This window comes from Podarcis raffonei, chromosome 16 (assembly GCF_027172205.1).
Source record: "Podarcis raffonei isolate rPodRaf1 chromosome 16, rPodRaf1.pri, whole genome shotgun sequence".
NCBI lineage: Eukaryota > Metazoa > Chordata > Lepidosauria > Squamata > Lacertidae > Podarcis > Podarcis raffonei.
Genome location: NC_070617.1, coordinates 40,385,550 through 40,407,371, shown reverse-complemented (window position 1 = coordinate 40,407,371; position 21,822 = coordinate 40,385,550). Strand labels below are relative to the sequence as shown.

The window sequence follows — 21,822 nt, the reverse complement described above, 5'->3', positions numbered from 1 at the left end:
CACATCTGAAAAGTTATTAAATTTTACCAGCCCACCTGCCCACTGCCTACACATACCTTATGCTAGCCATTTGTACTTAAAAGGGGGAAGACACAGAACCAAATTGTGGCTCCGTACACACTATGCTTTTAAAACACATTTGAAGCACATTATTGCCCTTAAAGGATTATGAAAAGGTGGTATACCGCTTATAGGGTTACGATTCTCAGCGACCCTTTACAAACTACAGTATAGTGCCCAGAATTATTTGAGGAGGGAAATTGTGCTATAAATGTCCTTTGAAGGCGTTCACAGCCTACATTTATGCCTGAGTTCCTGAAATTACCGTATTTCTTAACCCACCATAGAAAACCAGGTAAACTGCCCCTGCTGGGCCCGGATTTCCAGATTGGATTAAATCTGGAAAGGCCAAGGAATTTTGAGGTGTGTGAAGGAAATCCCATACTTCTCCTCCTCTCTGCTTCAAATGTATCTTTTAATTTGAAGCCTGGACAAAAATGTAAGACAGACTTGTAAATGGATTACCAGCCATGCTTTATTAGCTCTCCTTAATTCACCTCACAGGGCTCAGGGAAAAGTTATTAGCAGATATATGGCCAGTAATAAGCTAATTATAAATCTGACAGATGGGAGGTTTTGAAGAGACGGTAGTTTTGTATGTGAGATAGAACTGTAATTGTGCATTAAAGATTATGAATTAATATTGATTTAATAAAGCTGCAGCAATTTATTTATGTGTCAGGAGATGGTTATTTATTCTCTGGACTGGGCTCATCCAATAGGCGAAATGTCTTCTGTGACTCCAGACCTTTTAGCTCTGTGGGTTTCCACTAAACACCACTTTGTACTTTAGGCCATTCCACACATTACATGTTTGTTTTAAATGATAACCTGAGATGGATTAAATGTGTCCCTAAATGAGCAGATGTATCATACAGGTGCACTCCTAAACAAGCTGGGATTGACTGGCAATTCTTGCTTTGGCCATAACCTTGATGGCAAACTCTGAGTAATATCCAATGCGGCAATTATGTTTGCTGCAGCAACGTAAGTTCTTTACGTGACAAACATATGAGCATCCAGTTCAGAGATAATGGTCAAAGTGTAATTTGGCCACAATGAACAGGCTTTGTGCTTCTGTACTCCCAAGTCTTTTCACACTCCAGATTTTAGTGGCGGAGCTGTCCGCGGGCCGGATTTAGAAGGCGATTGGGCCAAATCCAGCCCCTGGGCCTTAGTTTGCCTACCCATGGGAAAGATCAACAGTTTGAAGAATGAAGGATACAACACCATATATGGTTGGGACAATATTATTGGGGGGGATTACCACATGCAGGAAAGACCAATGATTACAGACTGAGTACCTCACTTGAAACTTTATAAGTTACTTAATATATTAACACAAATTGAAACCATAAGATTATAGCTGCTGTATAAAGGATTACTATCTTGAAGGGAATGTAATTGAAATTATTAACATTTGGGAATGCAGTGGGGGGAAAACACCCCAAAGAGGAACCCATCAAAACTAGCACATCAGGAAGTCACTTTAACTAAATTGTATAATTCGGTATATAACTGTCAGGGAACTGCCATCTGAACAAGAGGAGGAGGAGGGGCTCCACGACGATGCTGGAGAGGGGCCAAGTAGGGAGAGAGGCAGGTCTCCTGTTGGGGAAGAAATTCAGCGCGACACCAGGGATGGAGGGGGGCCAATGGGGGAAGCGGAGAGCAGGCTCCGAGACTCTTCACTGGACACCAGCGGAGAGAGCACAGGTCCTCCGCTACCCACGCCCACCCTGCGCAGAAGGCTTCCGCGCAGGGAGGCTAGGAGGAGACTGGGCGTCAAACAACTTTTATGTTGGAAAAGGTTGAAGAAACGCCCACTGTCGGATTCTGCCATCGACTGAACAGCCACGAAGTGAGGGGCTGTCCAGCCAGGAAAGGTTTAACCAGGTCACCTAGCCAGGAGTGGCGGCAACTTACGCACGAGCAACCCCATAACCATTAGAATAACTAATTGGTTTTAATAATTGTATTCTTCTTCCTATTTTCTTCTTCTTTGGTGATCACTTGTAGCTGAGTAAGACTGTCTTCCATGAACACGGTTTTAACAGTAGGTCTGTAAGTGACTGAGGAGGCCAATTCTGGATCCACATGTCCTTCTACAGTGGTGACATAGGTTACCAGGCGGGAGTTGGTCATGGTGAGAGTTTGCCAAACGTGCTTTCCTCTTGGAACGTTTCTCCCTTTTGTCCTGAGTTCCAGCGTCTTTAAAGTCCATAATAAATAACAAGATGAAAGATGTAAAAATCTTTTTAAATAATTCCAGTGGCACGTTAAAGATCAACTAAATATAAGATTTCAAGATATGAGCTTTCTTTTGTAATGCACACTTCGTCAGATACTCTGAAGCAGAGGTCAAAGTCCATGACACCTTTGGTCAAGGCTGTTCTCCAATTGGAGCGCTCGCAGGCCCGCTTCAACACTGGTGATCTTTGCTTCTTCCAGTACACTGGCATCTCTTGAGCTTTTTTTATCCACCAGGTATTCTTTAGTTCTCTGGTTCTTCTTTGAACCTCAGCCTTAGCATTGGCATAAGTGTTTTTTTTTAGTGGCGCAGTTTTTATCTCTTTTCCAGATCTGAAAGCCTTCCGTTTCTTGTCAATAATGTGTTCAGTCTCACCATCATTCTTATCAAACCAGTCCTGGTGTTTCTCGGTTTGGTATCCAATAGTTTGTTCACCGGCTGCAATAATGGATGTTTGTAGCTTGGTCCAGTGTTCCTCAATGTTATCAGGGAATTCCGAAAGCAGATGGTCCTTAAGAGTCGTTTGTAAGCAATCCCACTTAATAGGATCTTGAAGGGCTTGAGTGTTCATTTTGTGCTTTGGTTTCCTTCCTTGAAGCCTAAATTACGGTATATAATAGTATAATTCGGTATATAAATAATTGGTTTTAATAATTGTATTAATTGGAGAAAATTGGTGTTGTTATAACGAGGTTGTTATGGAACAATATTGGAAAATCAATAAAAATATAGATTTTTTAAAATGTGCTAAAATGTATGGTGCGGATGTGATGTTTGATTCCTGTTTGAAATCCTGTTCAGCACCAACAATATTGAGCGAGGTGGGCCATTGGTCTGACTAGCTATGGTGCTGATAGCACCAGGGTTGCAGGTTTGACCCCGTATGGCGCAGCTGCATATTTCGGCTTTGCAGGAGGTTGGGCTAAGATGATCCTCAGGATCCCTTCCAACTCCACAATTCTGTGATTCTGTATGAGGCAGCCTCCAATGCGCTCTCCTTGGTGTCAGGTGGGCGTGCAGGAGCCAGGCCATGTGATCAATAGGACTCTGCAGGACTAGGGCCTACCTAAGTTTGTTCTGGAGAGGCAAGGCGTGGCCACACAGGTGAGGTTGATTGGTAACTCACAGCACCTGGTGGCAAGAGCCAGGAAGGGATATAAGATCAGCATTTTCCCTTCAGCTCTTTGCCACAGCAACACGTTCCCTGCCTCACTGCGTTTGACTCCTTGCTTCTTGAGCCTCAGACCCCTGACTCCTTGACTCCTGGCTTCCTGACCCTCGGAACCTTGGCTTCTTGACTCCCAGCTCTCTGGCCCTCAGACTCTTGGCTTTCTGACTCCTGGCTTCTGGACTCCCATTCCTGCTCCCACCCTGCCATCTTGCCCCCGGTCCCAACACCCCCAGCCGGGTCTTCGATCACCCATGAACTGGACCGTGACAGTTTACTGTGGCCAACCTACGTCCGGGCCAGGGTGCAAGATGGACGGAGCCCAGCCTATTGATCTTGTCACAGTGCTGCAGAACCTCCACACGCAGGTAGCTATGCTCCAGGGGGAGGTTCAAGCGCTTTGAGTGGCCCCTGCTGGAGCCCCGGCCCAATGTGCTCCCCCCCGTCCCATCGCCAGAGAGGTTCGGGGGGGGGGGGGCTTTGTATGCCAGTGTTGGCTGATGTTCGCCACCTGTGCAGCAGACATTCCCACCCCACGGAGCCAGGTGTGCTTTATGGTCAGCCTCCTTGTGGGCCTGGCACTTTCTTGGGTCACTCTAAACCTTGAGGCCGATCATCCTCTGCCTGGGGAATTTGGACAACTTCTTTGCCGCCCTAGAGGGCATGTTCGGGGAGCTGAATCGCGCCCAGGCGGCTGAGATGGCCCTGCAGAACCTCCAGCAGGGGGCTCGCCCGGTTACCTCAGAGTTTCGTCGGTGGGCTGCGAACACCCTGTGGAATGAAGCTGCCGGTCGTTTCCACTTCCATCAGGGACTTCATCCCCGCATTTAGGATGAACTGGTGCAGGTGCCCTCCCAGCCCTGATGGACTTTATCACGTGTGTTAACATTGACACGCGTCTGTCCGAGATTCCAGGATCAAATCAGAAACCGGGACAGCTTTTCTAAATCAGGGACATCCCTGGAAAATAAAAATAATAATAACAATTTATTATTTCTACCCCGCCCATCTGGCTGGGTTTGCCCAGCCACTCTGGGCAGCTTCCAACAAAAGATTAAAATTACATTAAAACATCAGTCATTAAAAACTTCCCTAAATAGGTCTGTCTTCAGATGTCTTCAAAATGTCAGATAGTTGTTTATTTCTTTGACATCTGATAGGAGGGTGTTCCACAGGGCGGGCACCACTACCGAGAAGGCCCTCTGCCTAGTTCCCTGTAACTTTGCTTCTCTCAGTGAGGGAACCGCCAGAGGGCCCTGAACCTCAGTGTCTGGGTTGAACGATGGGGGTGGAGACACTTCCTCAAGTATACTGGAAAATAGGGACACTTGGAGGGTCTGGTATTGGGCCAGCCCTGAGGAACACTTTAGGTTCAATCCCAGGCAACTCTAGTTAAAAAGATCAGATAATCAGTGATGTGAGAGACAGTTGTCTGACACCCTTCAGAGTCACTGCCAAGGAGCATAAACAATACTGGTCTCAACCAGGAATGGACTAAACTATCTATTCCAGCTCTCTTAGTTTCTAATTGTTGCAAACTTAATTTCAGTTCTCTACATTTATGCAGCAATCAGTGATTTAAAAAAATCATGGAAATTATTATGTATCTCTCCTAATACACATTTTATGTATGGTTTTAACTAGTAAACACATTCTTGTAAGTAATTTATCCTACAATAATGCATTTTATATATATTTTCACTGACATGTACATTTTCATACACATATTCTTCTAATACATACATTTGTGTTCACAGTATGTTATTTGGAGAACTGCATTGCAAAAATGGGAGACCAGCAAATTTCAAAGGCTAGATATGTTTTTGTTTGTGTATTGGTTTGACAAGTGCAAGTTTCTCATTAAAATGCAAACAAAGCTGAATTACTCCTCCATCCCTAACTTAGGTGAACAAATTATTTTAAGGCAGCTTCCTATGTTCCATTCCAAACCACAGTTTCCAGTGCTGTTTGGGAAGTAAGCTATGGTTAGTGCACATTCAGAAGTGTGTGTGTGTGTGTGTGTGTGTGTGTAGAATGGGCCACGAAAGGGAAGGAGGGAGAGAAATGGGGAGGACGAGGTGTGTGAAGACCAAACCTCTTGCAAATGGCCTGACCAAGTACTTTAGTATGCCAAAGTATAAAACAAAGCTGCATCTCATTAGAAGTGTGAACATTTGCCCTACTTTACAGAGGACAGACCCCTGTTTGAAAGTGTCTTCTATTTGATGGGCTGTTTAGTCTGAGCATGGTTGAAAGAAGAGAGAGCAGCAGAGGACATGAAGCTGTCATGGACTGGCTGGATGCAAAGGAGTGGTGGGAGGCATCAATGGGGAACCCCAAGGGGACCAAGCCTCAGAGCCAGGGGATTGGTGGCAGGAGGAGGCTGCATGGTTAGGAGGAGAAGACTGGGAGGAGGAGGTGTCGGAAGTTGAAACAGCAACAGGGTTTAATGAGCAGGAAGAAGCAGTAGCAGAGAGCAGTCCAGAATCAGGAGCAGAAGCAGAGAGGGGTCAAGAGGCAGAGTGGAGGCAGGTTGCTGAATAATCCAGGGAGTCTCCCCCTTCTGCGGTGACTAGCCCCCCCCCTTCAATGAAGAGAAATCAAGAGGGCAGAGCAACGAGACAAGATGCTGGGGAAGGAACCAGGGGAGGAGCCTTAGAGAGCGGTGGGAAGTCAGAGACCCTCAGTCCTCACAACTGCTTCTTTGGGGCAAGACCTACTGAGAAGGGTTGCTGTGACTCCCAGGGGCTGAGATCCCTTTGCCCTCCCCTAAAGTATTTGAGGGGCTGCCTGCCCCAGAGTTGATGGGCACTGCCATTCAAATGGTGTGCATGCACCTCATGTGATCGGCCCCTCCTTATTTTATTAAAGTTGGCACCCTTGCTGTGACCACTAGGACTGAGCTGTTTGGGTTTATTTGAATAAAGAGTTAACTTCAATGACATCGACTGATTTATGGTTTTATTGCTGACCTATGCCTCACTCCACCTTTGGACAGAAGTGACCATTAGCAGTTATTTATTTATTTTTAATTTAGCAGGATTTATGTATTGCTTAATCATCAAAAGTTCTAAGCGATTAGCACCTGGATGGCAGACTGAGCAGACACACAAATCACTTGGTCTTTCCCACTATGGTGAGACATAATTGTGTTTCTATTTAAGTTATGTTATAGTAATGATTTCTAAATGTGTGCCCCTCTCTCTATAAATCAACATATGCACATTTTATGCAGATCTATGCCCTCTTCTTTGGTGATGCCTTTCTCCTTCTGGAGCAATGTGAAAGCGGTCACCTTCATAACTAAACACACAGACAGCTGGCCATTGGGGTTTGTGATATGTGGGGGTTCTTTGCGAACAAATCAATGTTGAAAGGTTTCCCGTAAGGCAGAAAGCATGGAAACCCCAGGACTGATTGATTTTAATGGCCTGATAGTTGTAATTAAAAGGATTGTTCCTTCATTTTCAAATCCTGCTGGAAGATAATGGCCATCTCTGTGCCTTTATTCATTTTATTTTTAGTTTTGATTTGTCTCTTAATTTTTGAGATTTTGATCTGGCAGCAGTGACCTGGACAGCTGTCTTTAGAATGAGGGAAGAACTGAGACTGACATCTTGGTGATCAATAGTAGGTGGTTGTTTGGATATGAAACGTGAAGGAGCAGCTCAGAGTTTACACACACCTCTCAAAATACTTGGCTTAGCCCAGCGCGTTTGGCAGTATCACATTAATCATTAGTGCTTCAAGGCATATTTGGTCTTTTGCTCCTTGTTTTGTTTTTAATTAGTTTGTGTCCAATTATGCACTCTGTAAAACAGGTACTTATTTATAAGCAAAGAGAGGAATGACATGTGCCCACAAATGCAAATAATAGTAATTTGCCCAACTGCTGGCTTAACATTACCTGGGAAAGTTGCCTGATGTCATTCCTAAGGAATCTGGCTTTTTTAAAACTAAGTTTCCACTCCTTTTGAGCAGATGTGGCACCCAAGAGAATGTTAGAATACCATTCCCTTGCTTAGTACAGTGTGGTAATGGGGGAGACATGATCCTACAAACCACCCTTCTGCTCCACTGCTTCCTCTCACTGCCACTGCACTTCCTGGCTTAATTCAAAGTGCTAGTTTTGATTTATAAAGCCTTATGCAGATCAGGACCCTAATACCTCAAGGACCGCCTCTCACTACATGTGTTTGTCCTCAGAGACCCTTCTCTGTGTGCGGAAGGTGGCAACACGAGAATGGGCCATTTCAGGGTTGACTCCCCATTATTGGAATACTCTCCGCAGGTACAAGGCTAAAATATTTCTGTTTACCCTGACATTTGACCATTAATGTGGAGGATAGTGATATTTTATTTTTCTTTTATCCTTTTTTGTTTGTTTTATTGCTCATCTTGTACTAGTGTGGGTTCCTTTCTATGAATATGATTGAAATAGCATTTTTGGGCATTGTGTTTTATGATAGTTTTATATGTGGTTTTAGTGTCTTTTATGCTGTAAATCACTTTAGGACATTTGTGTGAGTGTGAAAAGTATTGATGTTTGGGAATTCTAACAAAAATGGAAAAAGGATCAAAAATTGTTGATATTTGCTTGTTCATTCCTGAGATCTTCTGTCTCTGAGCTACTGCCCTTTCTTCCACAGTGACACGTAGAGGCCCATAGCTTCCGCACCCATGTCCTAGAACATCTGAAGATGGATGGTAAGAAAAATCTCACTAGCATTGAAAACATGCTGTGGGCTTCCCTTTAAATATTTTTCCTGCTGCCCAGTACAGCGAAACCACCAACTGAATTTATCCACTATGTGCGTGACATGTGGAGCATTGTAGCAAATTAAAATTTTGGCTCCTGTTGTGGGATGCTTCATCTGGAGCATTGTGGGGAAATTAATGTGAGGGGCCCACAGCACTGATCCAAAGATTGTCACTACCACGGGATCCCAACCGGGGGGGGGCACACTGCAATCCCAGCCTTTCCCAACCAACTGCCCTCCATATGTTTTGCCCTCTGCCAGCCCCAGCCAGCATGGCAAAGGGTCAGGGATGATGAGAAGTGTAGTCCAAAACATCTGAAGGGCTCCAAGTTAGGCATGGCTGAGGTACCCTATCGGCATGGACAGAACACCTAGCAAATTCATAATTTGTGACTTGGCTCTTGATCCTTGCTAAATAGACAGCGCTCCAACGATGCAAACTGCATAGTCAGCATGGGAATGCAAACTCAGCGCTGGCAAACACCAGCAAGGATAACCTTGGCTGGTGCCAACCAAAGTGCAAGGCATCGGCATGTGAGTGCGGCTGGAGAGACAAAGAGCCCACGCAAAGCCTCCTGGCAGACGTGGGGGGAAAGGGGGGAGCAAGCATCTAAGGAATGTGCAGAGTGCCTTCTGGCTCGCTCCTCTGATCAGAGGCCTCTGGAGAAATATGCAGCTGCCCTCTGACCCGCACAGCCTCCGCTCTGCAGGAAAGGGCAGCTGCAGACCAGGTGTGTCAAAGAACATCTTGGCTCCGGAAATGAGGATTTCGTCTTTATTTTGTGTACATTTGCTGCACTATCTGTCCTCTAAGCAGTGCCTCTGTAGGGAGATGTAATTGGTAGCCATTTAAGAAGTGCAGGATCATGGTTTATAAAATTTATGAGCAGGGTGCGGTGGGGAGAGAGACATTTTCCCTCCCTCCCTCTTTCATAATGCGGGAACACCAGGTCACCCAATGAAAGTGACTGGCAGTATGTTGAGTCCAGACAAGAGAACCACAGAGGCAGAATGGGCCTGGCAGGTCATCTAGTCCAACCCCTTGCTGGATGCAGGGTTTCACTGCAGGATTTTGCTACAGCCTCCCTGGCAGAAAGACGCCCAGCTTCCCCTTAAACCCCTTGTCAATAGGCAAGTAGTTTGGGAATAAGTTCAGAGCTCCTCCTGTTTACAGAGCATCATTCTGATTTACTTGCACGAAGCTCACCTGGATTCTAACTGGATGAGATGGTTTGCTTCCACCCACCACCTTTCAACGTAATATCTGAAAAATCATTTGATGTGAGGAAGAGCTTTCTGCCACTACATAACATGTTTTGTGAAAATATATTATTTGTTCAATCATACTGTTGAAGTCTGATACCATTAGGACTATAAAAGATGCTGAAAATCATGCATCCAAAATGGGAGGGGGACAATGAGTTGGCACAGTCACAGTTGTAGTGCACCAGGCTGAAATGTATAGCTTGGGATATGTTTCTGCAATCATGGTTGAATTTGATATGGCCCTTAATATGCCTGAAATGCTGTCATGTGCACTTTGTGAGGCAGAAAGGAAAGATCTTCATATAGATAAAAACAGTCAGCTGTGTCCTAGGTCTCAGTTCAGTGAGATCCAACAGATCTTGCCAATGAGCTGCAGAAACTGAGCCCCAGAACACATCCCAGAATGCTCTGCAACACCTAGGAATCAGAGAAATGTAGAGCTGGAAGGGACCCTGAGGGTCATCTAGTCCAACCCCCTGCAATGCAGGAATCTCAACTAAAGGATGAATGATAGGTGGCCATCCTTGACAACCATATGTCAGGAGTGCTCTGATGGTGTTTCCTGCTTGGCAGGGGGTTGGACTCGATGGCCCTTGTGGTCTCTTCCAACTCTATGATTCTATGATCCTGCCACGGCTTGCATTTTTAGGTACATTTTTGCTCTGAAGTGTAGAAATACTTTCTATTCTATTGATTCAAGAAGGTTCTGGAACTTTCTCTCAAGGTCATGCAAACTATAAGAAGAGGCCAGAAGGAGCCTGGCTTTCTCTTTCTCTCATCTTCTTGGTTCTGTCTTTTGTTCCTGTGTGGTGATCTGTACGTAGTATGCTTAAGTGCTAAGGTTTTGCTGGAACTGGATTTGTAAGGACTATGCCAATCCTGTAGAGCTGGATTTGTGAACTGTTATGCTCTTTTACCTTCCGTAAATAATACTGGATGAAGCAGATTTTCTCTGAAACTTTTTTGGAACCCTGCACTGTGTTTACTCTGCTAAACTATGGGTTGAGGTTTGCTCTGGATCATTATGGAGCAAAACCATGACACATCCAACCTCTGCTTGAAAACCTCCAATGATTCCATGGAAGACATGCAAGACTTCTTCAGCAGATGATTCAGGGCAGATATTTCTGAAGCTAGAGACGGAAAACTTTTAGTCATAACCTAAGAGCCTTTTAGTATGACTCAGCATTAAGACACATGCCTGGATGCAAACTGTCCCCCAAATAAGTGGGATTTTGGGGGGGAGCTTTGTTCACAGCACTGCTGTTAATAGAAATGCCGAAGTGTTCCTCAAGAGCTGTGCCTGGTACAGATGGAGGCATTCATCAGAGCTAGGGCTTGGATGTATTCTGTGCTTTAAAATATTTCCGCATCAACTTCAGCCAAACTTCTCCAGCGTGAAAGTCCAAGTTCTGTGGCCAGTGTCATTCCTGCAAATTTCACTTTTGCATCATGTATTCTGCATTGTCTACATTGTAAACTTGACAATGCTGCACAATATATTCTGCTCTTGCTAGCTATGGATAGGGGCTGGCATCTTTCAGCAGGTGCTAAGCAGGGGTGATTCCTGGTTTTCGAGGCGTGTGTGTTCCTTGTGCACGATTCCCTCAGCGGGGCCTCTGCCCTGGATGCACCCACTTCCTCCTTGCTAGTGTTGCTACTGACTTGCCTTTCCCTCTGGCCTAATCCATACTGCAATCCATGCCACCTCCTGGAAAGATGGCGGGGAGGATTGACAAGGTTTATGGAGGCTACAGCTCTTTCTGCTTGGTCTCTCAGGGAGAGCAAGTGGCCAGACACAACAAGCAAGCAGAAGCTGGGCCAGGAGGCTGCAGGAGTTGGCAGTGACCCCTCCTCTAGAACATGAGCCTTGGCTGGAGACCAACCAAGCCCACCTTTAACTCCAGCTCTGCTACTAAGGCCCCACCTTCTCAGAAGGGTCCACCACTAACTCCAGACTGCCATTGCTGTTCCTCATTGCCCTTCTTTGTTCAGCTGCCCACCTACTAGCTGAGGGTGTGGATGCTGATGAAGAAAGGTGTGTGTGTGTGTGTGTGTGCGTGTGTGCGTGTGTGTGCGTGTGTGTGTGTGTGTGTGTGTGCCTTTACCCTTGGGGGAAAAGAACATTAAGTAATTTTGAGTGCACACATCCTGGAATTCACAATCCCTGGCATATGTCAGGGACTGGGCAGAGGAGGAATGGTGGAGACCCTTCCAGAGAAGAAGGTAGTTCAGAATTACAACAGGGGTTTGAGGGAGGTCACATCTCAGAGGAAGATGAGAGGAAAGGTTGGGAAATAATGGGAGAGGAGGAAGAGGAGGAGGCAGAGCCGGAGCAGCTGGCTGACACGTTATCACTAGAAAGCATTCCAGATCCACCATCTCCCAGAACCCAGCAAGCCTTAAAAGTAGGAGAGCAAAGAGCTCGGAGACAGATGGCCCTAAGCGGCAGCCGTAAGGGTGTGTGTGTGTTCTGTAAATGAATGAGGAGGTGGGAGAGAAGGGTAGGAGAGATTTACTCGGGACAAGGCCATTATTCCAAGAGGCTGCATTCCCAAGCCTCTCTGTAAATATTGAATAAAAAGCAGATAATAAGGACTCTTCCTGGTCTTCTCTGTTCCTGGCAACCTGCCGTGGGGGTTGGTTCCTCTGCCGCCTGACACATGTAGACTCTTATTCCTAACCCCAAACAAGTCTGAAGGTATATACAGTGGTACCTCAGGTTAAGTACTTAATTCGTTCTGGAGGTCCATACTTAACCTGAAACTGTTCTTAACCTCAAGCACCACTTTAACTAATGGGGCCTCCTGCTGCCGCCGTGCCGCCGGAGCCCGATTTCTGTTCTCATCCTGAAGCAAAGTTCTTAACCTGAAGCACTATTTCTGGGTTAGCGGAGTCCGTAACTTGAAGTGTGTGTAACCTGAAGTGTATGTAACCTGAGGCACCACTGTAGTGATGTGTTCACATGGCTATGTGTGGAAAGGCACTCTCCACATGCTCAGAGGTGATATGTTCCCATCACTTCTCCTGCTGGAGGAAGACCTCTGGCATAAAAAAGCAGGTTCTGTGTGGCTCTGTCCTGTGCCTCAGAAAGTCTGTGTAATGATAGTGTGATTAAGGCAAAGCTGTGCAACCTGTGGCCAACGTCCCAGGGTAGAAGTGGGGAGAGGGCTGTTGTGCTCAGAGTGCGCGTCTGGGCTTCCCAGAGGCATTTGCTGGCCACCATGAGAACAGGATGCTGGCTTACATGGCCTCTTGGCCAGGCCCAGCCCAGCTCTCCTTAAGTCTCCATCGTCCCTGACCACTGCTTTGCCCATGTCTGGCTGGACTAGCATTCGGTTCAGTTTCCATACAAAGCTTCCTGGGTGAACAATGAGCTAGTCATGATCTCTGAGCCCAACCAGGGCTCTTGTAAGAATAATATGAAGACAGGGACCCTGTAGCTCACCTCAGCTCTTTGGAAGAGAAGGTGGGAGATGAACATAATGTTAATCTTCCTTCCTTTCGTTTCCTACCCATGCATTATCATAAGGTCCCAGAGTGGTTTACAACAATAAAAAAACAATTACGGTATAAAACTAATAAGAATAAGAATACTAATACTGCCTGAAAATAACTCACTTCAGTAGTGACATTTAAACCCTCACATCCGCAGCTTTGCTCAGTTTTCGGAGGGCGTGGAGAAAAATGAGTGAAGAGGAAAATGCACTTAGCGCATGTTCAGAGGAAATATGTCCCTTTCTTCTAATTCATGTAGGGCAGCGCTTGGCAGTCAAGCCAGTTCTGGGCCCGAGTCCTGGCTGAAAAGAAGAACAAGGCACCCACTCTCTCCGACCCGGGCTACTTTTTTATTTTTGCAGAGTGACAAAGTTCGCAGGGTTTTGTGTGCTGGGTGGCTTTGCATCCTCCCCGCCTCCTGCTTCCTTCGCGACTGCTTAGCAATCAAATCGAAGCTCAGAGTGACACTTTGCGTGCATATCACACACCAACAGACATGCACACATGCACACCAAGTGGCAGTGCTCCTGAAGTGGCACCTGCCCCTTTAAGAGAGGAGCCGGGGTGACGGCGGAGCGAGACTGTTGCTGTTGCAAGCAAAAGCTGAGCTGTGTTTTTTGGCGTGAGCTGCCTGCTGCTGCTGCTGCGCGCAGCTATCAATCTTTCCTGCTCCCCACCCCTCCCCGGATCTCAGAAAGAATGAGGATCTCAAACTTGGTGCTTTGCAAAGGCTCCAGAAAGGGAATCTGGAGGAGTTGCTCCTGCCGCCGCCGCCGCCGCCGCTGCTGTTCCTCTTCCTGCTGCTTGTAGGTTCAGACATCTTAGAAAAAGAGGAGAGATTTCCGGGCACTCGGAGCAAGAGACACCCGGACTCGCTCGCTCCGCTTTTGGATTTACAAAACACGCCAGGCAGATGGGGAAGGAGGAGAACCAGAGGCGCCTTTTGCTCTTCCTCCCGGGATTGATTTAAGGAATATATTTTAATCGCTGTTTATCGGATTTGCTTTCTTCCTCGCTGTTTTTAAAAATATTATCTTAAACATTTTTTGTATTGCAACCTCGGAGGACCCCCCCCCTTTCAAGCTTTCTACTTCGCTGATCTTTCTGAAACTGGAGCGAGAGAGGAATTTGAAAACAACACACACACACAAAAGGGATTAACAGTTAAAAAGCAGCGATGGAGGGAAAAGCAGCTGGTTTTGCAAGAAGGTAAGGCGGAGAAAGATTGAAGGGACGCCTCCTGGTCCCCTTCCCCAAATATCGCCCCCACCCCACCAGTCAGTCTCTTTCAGGGCTAAGAGGGCAGAAAAATTCGGATAGATCAACGCCGATTCTCTCCCCGCCCCCAGTCTCGATGGTTTCCTCAGAGATGTCGGGAGTATTGCCTATTATTATTATATTAAAAATATATTTGGATGTGCAACGGAGATGACGATATCAAAGCAATGCATTTTTGAAAATCGGGCGGGGGGGGGAGATATTGCACGAGTTCCTACGTGTAGGAGGAGTAACGGGAGGGGGGGAGAGAGAAGGCGAAGCAAATCCCAGAATTCAAAACACAACAAAACACCCCCTTGTTCCGCCGTCGCGGTCTTCTCCGCCTCAATTTCTCATTTCCTTGTGGATCTAGTAGAAAATTCCCTGGAAGTGCTGTGTGTGTGCGGGGGGGGGGGGCTGGGAATTCCCTTCAGGTTGGACGGCGCCCCCTCCCCCGCCCGCCGAGTAATTTTAATTTAGGTTTAATTTTGCGCGTGTCTTGGACGTGGTGAGATAGTTTTCCAGCCCTCAAACTCTGGGGAAGTCTTCTAGCGCCTTGATCCTGCCCTCTTCGACTTAAGTTCCAGCAAAGTTTACTTGCGAGCAAGGCTCCAGCCCGGCGCAGTTCTCCCTGGGCTGAAATCAGTGGGACTTGATTCTTGGCTTAGGATTCGAGGGCGCACTCGGAAGAAAGAGTTTACACCCCGGTAAGCGTGGGTAGGATTGCAGCTTGGCAGTGACTCCGAAGCTGCGCTGGTTTACCTCGGTGCAAGCCTCACTTGGCTGTGTGTGTGCGGCGGACGAGGGGCAATTTGACCCAAGTCAGAATCCAGCCGGCTTGGGAGCCAAAGGCCAGGATTTCGATCCCTTAACTTGCGACTAAAAGTTGCATCCAAGTCTTTGGAGCTTGTTTCCAAGAGAGGCAGCTTACTTGAGAGTAAGACCGGTTGATCTTGGTATGGCTTACTGTTGCGTAAACATGTAGATACTGGGGTTGTGGGCCTGCATGGAGAAAGAGAGAGAATGTACCAGAAATGCATTTAACTGAACTTGTGCTGTCTCAGTTTCTCAATCTGGCGTAGGCCATCATGAGGGAGGAAAGTGAGAAATGGTGTCCTTTGCGCTCCTGAACTCAGGGAAAGAAAGTGGTTCCCCATCTGGAATTGTAAACACATACTAGAATTTCAGAATCCGGAGCAAATAGGTGCCAATTCGTGTGTGCTTTTGGTTATTCAGGAGTAGAAAATGCAGGCAGTTATGTGGCTGAAATCACAGTCCTTTGTGATCAAAACAGGCCTGAGACTTGTCTCCTTTTTCCTCAACAACATTTGCAAAGGAAACTCTTCAAGTGGGGCCGGGGACTGGCACAGCTTTCTACTCTTAGCCCTTTCTTTCCTCCTCTGGTCACCCAAATGGTGGTTCCTTTTTGCTGGCCTTTTGTCTGTTCATGCTCTCCAGTTTCCTTGGTGAGGCTTTGGTGGCAAGGAGCCACTGGGCTGCTTATTTTTCCAAGCCATGGCCACATGGCAAACTTGTGACAGCAAAGCCAGAGATTTGGGTTCCTGGAGTTAATGAGGAAGGGCTCTCCAAGGTTTCAGCTGGCATTTGGGCAACCTTGGTCCTTTGGAGGAGGCCCTGTCCTGTCTCTCTTGCAGCCAGAAAACTTCTCTGAGTAAACTCCTCTTCCTTCATTAGTTTGCGTGTGCACCCTGTGGGAAAACAATGCGTTTGTGGTGAAACACAGCTTTGGTTCCTGTTTTGATAAGGCATCGAACATGCTTCTGTGTTGACTTCGGTGGTTGATATATAAATATTGGTTGAGAAAGTGAAGTTGGATTTCTGAGCATCTGTGTTTGTAGGAAGAAACTCAGAATGCTCTTGTACTCGGGTTGTGTTGGTTTTTTGCTTTTGAGGTTTCTTCTTTCCCACTGTTCCTAACTCTGCTGCCTTTTTAAATTTTTCTTCTTGCTTCTTGGCCTGCACAAAGTACAGTTGGCAGGAGACTCAGTCCAAGACTCCCATCTTGGAGGCAGCTGCCCCCTATCCCTAGCTGAACCTGCTGCTTGGAGGGGACTTCTTCAGGCTTGACACCCGGTGTGCCTTTTTTCATTTCCTGCCTATGTGAACCAAACAACAAATGCACCTTCATCTTTACTGGGTTGGCAAGCTTTTCCTATCCCACGTTCCTGAATAGTCTAGATACGGTGTCTTGTCCCAGGGCTTCATACAGTATTTTGTCTGCAACATTCTCTTCTAGAGGAAATTCGTACAGTCATTTATGAAAGCTGCAGGCAGCCTTGAGTTGTGTGGGGCAGGAGTTCTGCTGTTTGACCCTATATTATTCCTACTTCCCCAAGGAGCTTTATAGGCTCTTACCTTTGCCACACAACTCTTTATTGTGATTGGTTGCTGCCTTTTCTTTTCCCTGCATGTAAACACCTTAGCAAGTTTTGTCAGGGTGGAAAAACATACTTGCAGTCTCCTCTCCTTGGCCCCATCTGCACTATACTTTTTTTTTTTTGCACTATACATTTTAAACAATATCATGCCACTTTAAACAGTCTCCAAAGAATTTTGGGAACTGTAGTTTGTTAGGGGTGCTGAGCGTGGTAAGGAAACCCCTATCCCTATCCAAAGTTACAATTCTCAGAGTTGTTGAATAATCAGCCCCAGGGAATTTGGGGAATTGTAGCTCTGTGAGGAGTTTAGAGAAGGGCTAGGCAGAAGGTAAGGATTTCTAGGTGATTTGTAGAGTATCTGCAAGAGCCTCTGATTCCCAACTGAGCAGCAGCAACAGCAACAAATCATCCCCAACATATCAACAATTAGGTTCTAGAAAAAGAATGCTTAGGGGGAAACCAGGATTGGATTTTTGTTTTGGAAAATACGTGCTAGCTTGGTTCTGGTACTGATTACTAACTCCTTGACTGAGTGCTCCGTTTCTTAATTTTTTGTGTATACCTCTCCGCTTTGATCTACTACTTTCAGTGTTCAAAACTAGCCAGGCACCAGGCGCATTTCGCAACTGATGAGGGTCCATTTGCAACCACATGAAGATCTCTGGACGCCAGGTTGGCAACTGGGGAAAGCAAAATGTCACTTAGAGAAGAATCTGAAATATTTTCCTTGAAGCTTGAATTAGTTTTATTCTGAATTGTTTTATTTGATGTTTTAATGTGTTGTAAACTGCTTTGAAATTTGTTGTTTAAAATATAAAGCGGTATAGAAATGGAAATAATAAATAAATAAATCTCATTGGGGTATGGAATGGCGCCTAGGCATTCCATTGTGGTGACTGCAGGCTAGGCTTAAGGTGCCGTTTGGCGCTTAGATTAGATAGTTTCTAACACTGACTACTTTATTTATACCTGACTACAACTGGTGGAAATCCGGGTTCTAGTAAAAAAGAAAGAAAGAAAGAAAGAAGTACAGTTGTACCTTGGAAGTCGAACAGAATCCGTTCTGGAAGTCTGTTTGACTTCCAAAACATTCGGAAACCAAAGCACGGCTTCTGATTAGCTGCAGGAAGCCTTGTCGGACGTTTGGCTTCCAAAAGAACATTTGCAAACTGGAACACTCACTTTGCAGCGTTCGGAAGCCAAAACATTCGAAAACTAAGCCATTCGAAAACCCAGGTATGACTGTAGGTGGTGGACTTTCCTTCCTTAGAGGTTTTAGACAGAGGCTGGATGGCCATCTGCCAGGCATTATTTAGCTGTGGTTCCCACATTGTAGGGGGTTGGACTAGATGACCTTGGGGATTCCTTCCAACCCTACAGTTCTCATGTTTCTGTGATTCTATTCTGTAACTCTGAGGTCTGGACCAATTGTCTTCTCAATATAAGCTGACTTCTTTTGCTGAGGAACTGTTCTGTTTGCTGTGGAAAATTGTGGAAAATTCTGGAGAATGTTTGGGACAGAATGCTCACTTCATGTGGAGGCTGGTGAGGTCTGTTTGGACTTTGCATTGTCCTGTGCACTCCCTGTTCACACATCTTGGGAGCAGCCCAACCAGATGGTGTGGGCGAATTGTCATCCACAGAAAACCCCTTCCACCATTAACTGTTCCTCTTCACCCCAGGTTCCTTGGAAACCTAGTTTGAAACCACAGCTCACTTGTGATGCACGCCTGGCTCAAAGGGAGACTGTTGGCCTCACAGCGGTATAAAGTACAGTCGGGGCACGGGTTGTTTCAGGACAGCATGCAAATGACTGAACTTTTTCTACAAGTTCAGGTAATTAACCTCTGTGAGGTGTGTTACCTGCTGCAAAGGCACTGTTTGGTCTGTCCTTCCTTGAGTGGTGCCTCTTGGAGCCAGATGTGAAATTCTGTAGAAGCCTGCTTGATGCTGGTGACTTTCGTGTTCTGTTATTTTGCGAACATAAAATAAACACATGTCATGTTTTGCAATTCCTAATCTGCTTTTATGGGTTTGAACTCTACTCTGACTCCTGCTCTTGTTTTGGCATGGAGCTTGCTAACAGGTTGCCAAATTGCTGGGAATAGACTGTGTCTATATGTATTTATTAATTATATGGCTTCAGTATGTAAAAGCAGGAAGTGGGTGTCTGGACTTCTGAAATTTATTGCTGATTCAGGTGTAATTTATGAATCCACCACTGCATCTAAGCAGATTTTTCGTTAACTCTGTATGTATGTATGTATGTATGTATGTATGTGCAACTTATATATATGGTTTCCAGGGAATACAGTTATACCTCATGTTACGTTTGCTTCATGATACATTTTTTCAGGTTGCGTCCTGTGGCGGCCCGGAAGTACCCGAAAGGGTTACTTCCAGGTTTTGCCGCTTGCGCATGTGCAGACGTGCAAAATGACGTCATGCACAGAAGCGGCGAATCGCGACCCACACGTGTGCAGACATGGGTTGCGTTCTTTTCAGGTTGCGAACGGGCCTCCGGAACGGATCCTGTTCGCAACCAGAGGTACCGCTATATGCTCTTACAGTCTGTATATACTTTTCTTTATTCAAAAAAAGTAAGTTTGAACATAGGAACAAACATGCAATAAGTTTCAGTTCCCCAACAACCTCAACTACATCCAGTTGTGTTAGTAATAATCAGCACATATATTATAGCTGAGTTTTTTGTCTAGGATCTATGAATAGATGTTACAGCAGGTTGAGTTAAGTGGGAAGCAGGTTGGGAATAGAGGCAGATAGTACTGGATCCAAGGTGGTGTTGGTCCTTATTCCCTAAGGTCTTACACTCCCTTTCCTCCCCTCCAGAATTGCTCATGGACTTTTTGGTTACCTTTTCCCTGGCTGTTCCAAATTCAAACTTTTTCTCTTTTTGTGTCGTCATGGCATGCATTGTTCTGTTGGTCCCCACACTTCTTGGAGGTGTGGCTTCAGATTTCTTCAGGAATTACTAGCCCGGTGAGCTATTAGCAACCCTTGAGGAAATGCCTATTGTTCACCATAAAGTAGCATGCTGCATGGTGAGTGTTCTGTCTCTTTCTCTTGGCATGGCCCCTTAACAATACAGTCCTGAAATAACTGTCAGTAAATGCTGGGGGCTGAGGAACAGAGGAAAGGGGGGTGGGGGTGGTTTTAATGCAGGGGAGACGGGAAGCAGGTTGTGGGGAACACCAGGGCTATGAACCTGCCAAGCAGCAGAGTGAATGATAATTCTTTAACTTAGAGGAGAGGGCTATGCCTCTTAAGAGCTCCTGAGCAAACATTGACTAATGTGAAGGGAGAACAGCACTGCCAATTCGAACAGGACTTTAGAGAACTTCCAATTTGCTTTATGGCTGTGAAAATGAAGGCTATTAGAAAATAAAGTTGGAAGTAAAGATTTGAGCTGTCACATGCTCTCTCCCCCCCCCCCCCCCGATGCTGAACATGCTTAAGCTTAGTTTAATATTTCTGTACGAGTGTGAATAATTGGATGGTGAACACGTATCCTCCCCCCCTCCAATTTTGGCTTGTCTGTAAATTCCTTGCACCTGTCAGCTTCTGTTTGAACCCAGACTTCTAGAGGTCTCTTCAGTCTGCCAAATATTCCTCTCTTGTCTGAGCCCTCCTATTGTTTTCACTCAGCTGGAAGGGCATGGAAGGTTCTTTATTTTGCTTAAGATGGCCATTAGGTTAGTGATAGGCTCTTTCAAGTAGCATCTTTTAATACTGTAAGAAGAGCCATGCTGGATCAGGCCTAAGGCCTGTCTAGTCCAGCATTCTCTTCTCAGGGTGGCCAACCAGATGCCCGTGGGAAGTCCACAAACAGGACCCAAGTACAACAGTGCACTCCCCATTGGGGACCCCGGGCCAGTTGGTCTTCAGAAGCGTGCTGCCCCTGTTACTGGAATGTTTTGAAATGGGACCAGAGCACAGCCCTGTATTTCAAGGAGCCTTGGAGCATAAATGTCTTCCTGGTGGATGTGAGAGGTACCTTGCGAAGGACAGCCAGCTTTGTTGTTCTCCAAGGAGGTGGGTCAGTGATGATAGCTCCCTTCTGCAGATGATGGTCTAGTTTGGAGGCAGGAAATGCAGTTTACCACACAGTATGTATGACTCCTTCAGAGATGGTGGTAGTAATCGGTGCTTTTTTCTGGGGGTAAAGGGTACGCATGCCAGCACCCTTTTTCTAGAAGAAAAGCACTGGTGGTAATACATACAGTTTATTTCTTACTTTAGAAAATGCAAACAAAGAAACTGAATGGTACAAGGCAAAATACAACGACATGCATAACAGCATATTTGAATATTTTTAATGTGTGATTTTAAAATTTGCTTTATTGTTTAAATTTAGTAAAAGGAGTCTTATGACATCTTTAAGGACTTAACAGATCTATTATGGCCTAACCTTTAATGGATGAACTTGTTCCATAACAGACTTGCTCCTATTTTTAAGATGCCACAAGACGCTTCATTGCCTTTGCTACAACAGAGCAATGCACCTATCCTGCTATAAATCTTTCAAAGCATCCTGGAAATTCAGTTGTAGGATAGTTTAATCACTAAAACTAATTTAAAAATCCTGCCTATCAGACTTGCACACGGCTTCTCTCCCCTCTTGATCAGGTTTGTCCTCCCTCCCATTTTGTTGTTGTTGTTTGCATTAACCATGGTTAGCAGGTATCTTTACCAGGTTCAATGCTGCTAGCCATGGTAGACTTTAAAGCAGGGGCTGAAGCAGGTTTTACACTTTAGAACAGGAGGAGAGGGATGGAGAGGCATGTGGACCCTAGAAGGATCCTGGTAGTCTCCTAACCATGGTTAGGAGGTTGGACAGTATTGCATCCGCACATTAGCTTCCCTTTCTAAGGTACAGACCTGCACACACACAGGTTTCTTTGCCGGCATCTGATTTTCTTTCTTCCGAGGCTCCTTCCCAAGTCAATGACTCACCGAGTGTCCTTGGTTCATCTCTCTGTGAGGGGAAAAGGAATAATTTTGTGCAGAAACTATAAACACTTAACAGTTTGTTTCTCTGGAACGCCTCTGCGTAGCCTGAAGTGTGTCTTAGCAATTACTCTCAGCAGTGAAGCAGTTCTTTTGAACAACCAAAAAAAGTGTGTGTGTGTGTGTGTGTGTTTG

At 45.7% G+C, this 21,822-nt stretch overlaps 1 protein-coding gene across 13 annotated transcripts in view; it reads left to right on the top strand.

Moving 5' to 3' along the window:
• Positions 1 to 13,581: 13,581 nt before the first annotated feature.
• Positions 13,582 to 21,822, top strand: part of NCOR2 (nuclear receptor corepressor 2) — a 359,439-nt gene continuing 351,198 nt past the window's right edge. For 8 of the 13 annotated variants that reach the window (XM_053369223.1, XM_053369214.1, XM_053369216.1 and 5 more), the window contains exon 1: positions 13,583 to 14,212. The gene's annotated coding sequence lies outside the window, so the exon portion shown is untranslated. Of the gene's footprint in view, positions 14,213 to 21,822 lie in introns of all 13 variants that reach the window. The other 5 variants (XM_053369220.1, XM_053369215.1, XM_053369222.1 and 2 more) reach the window with 3 other exon arrangements.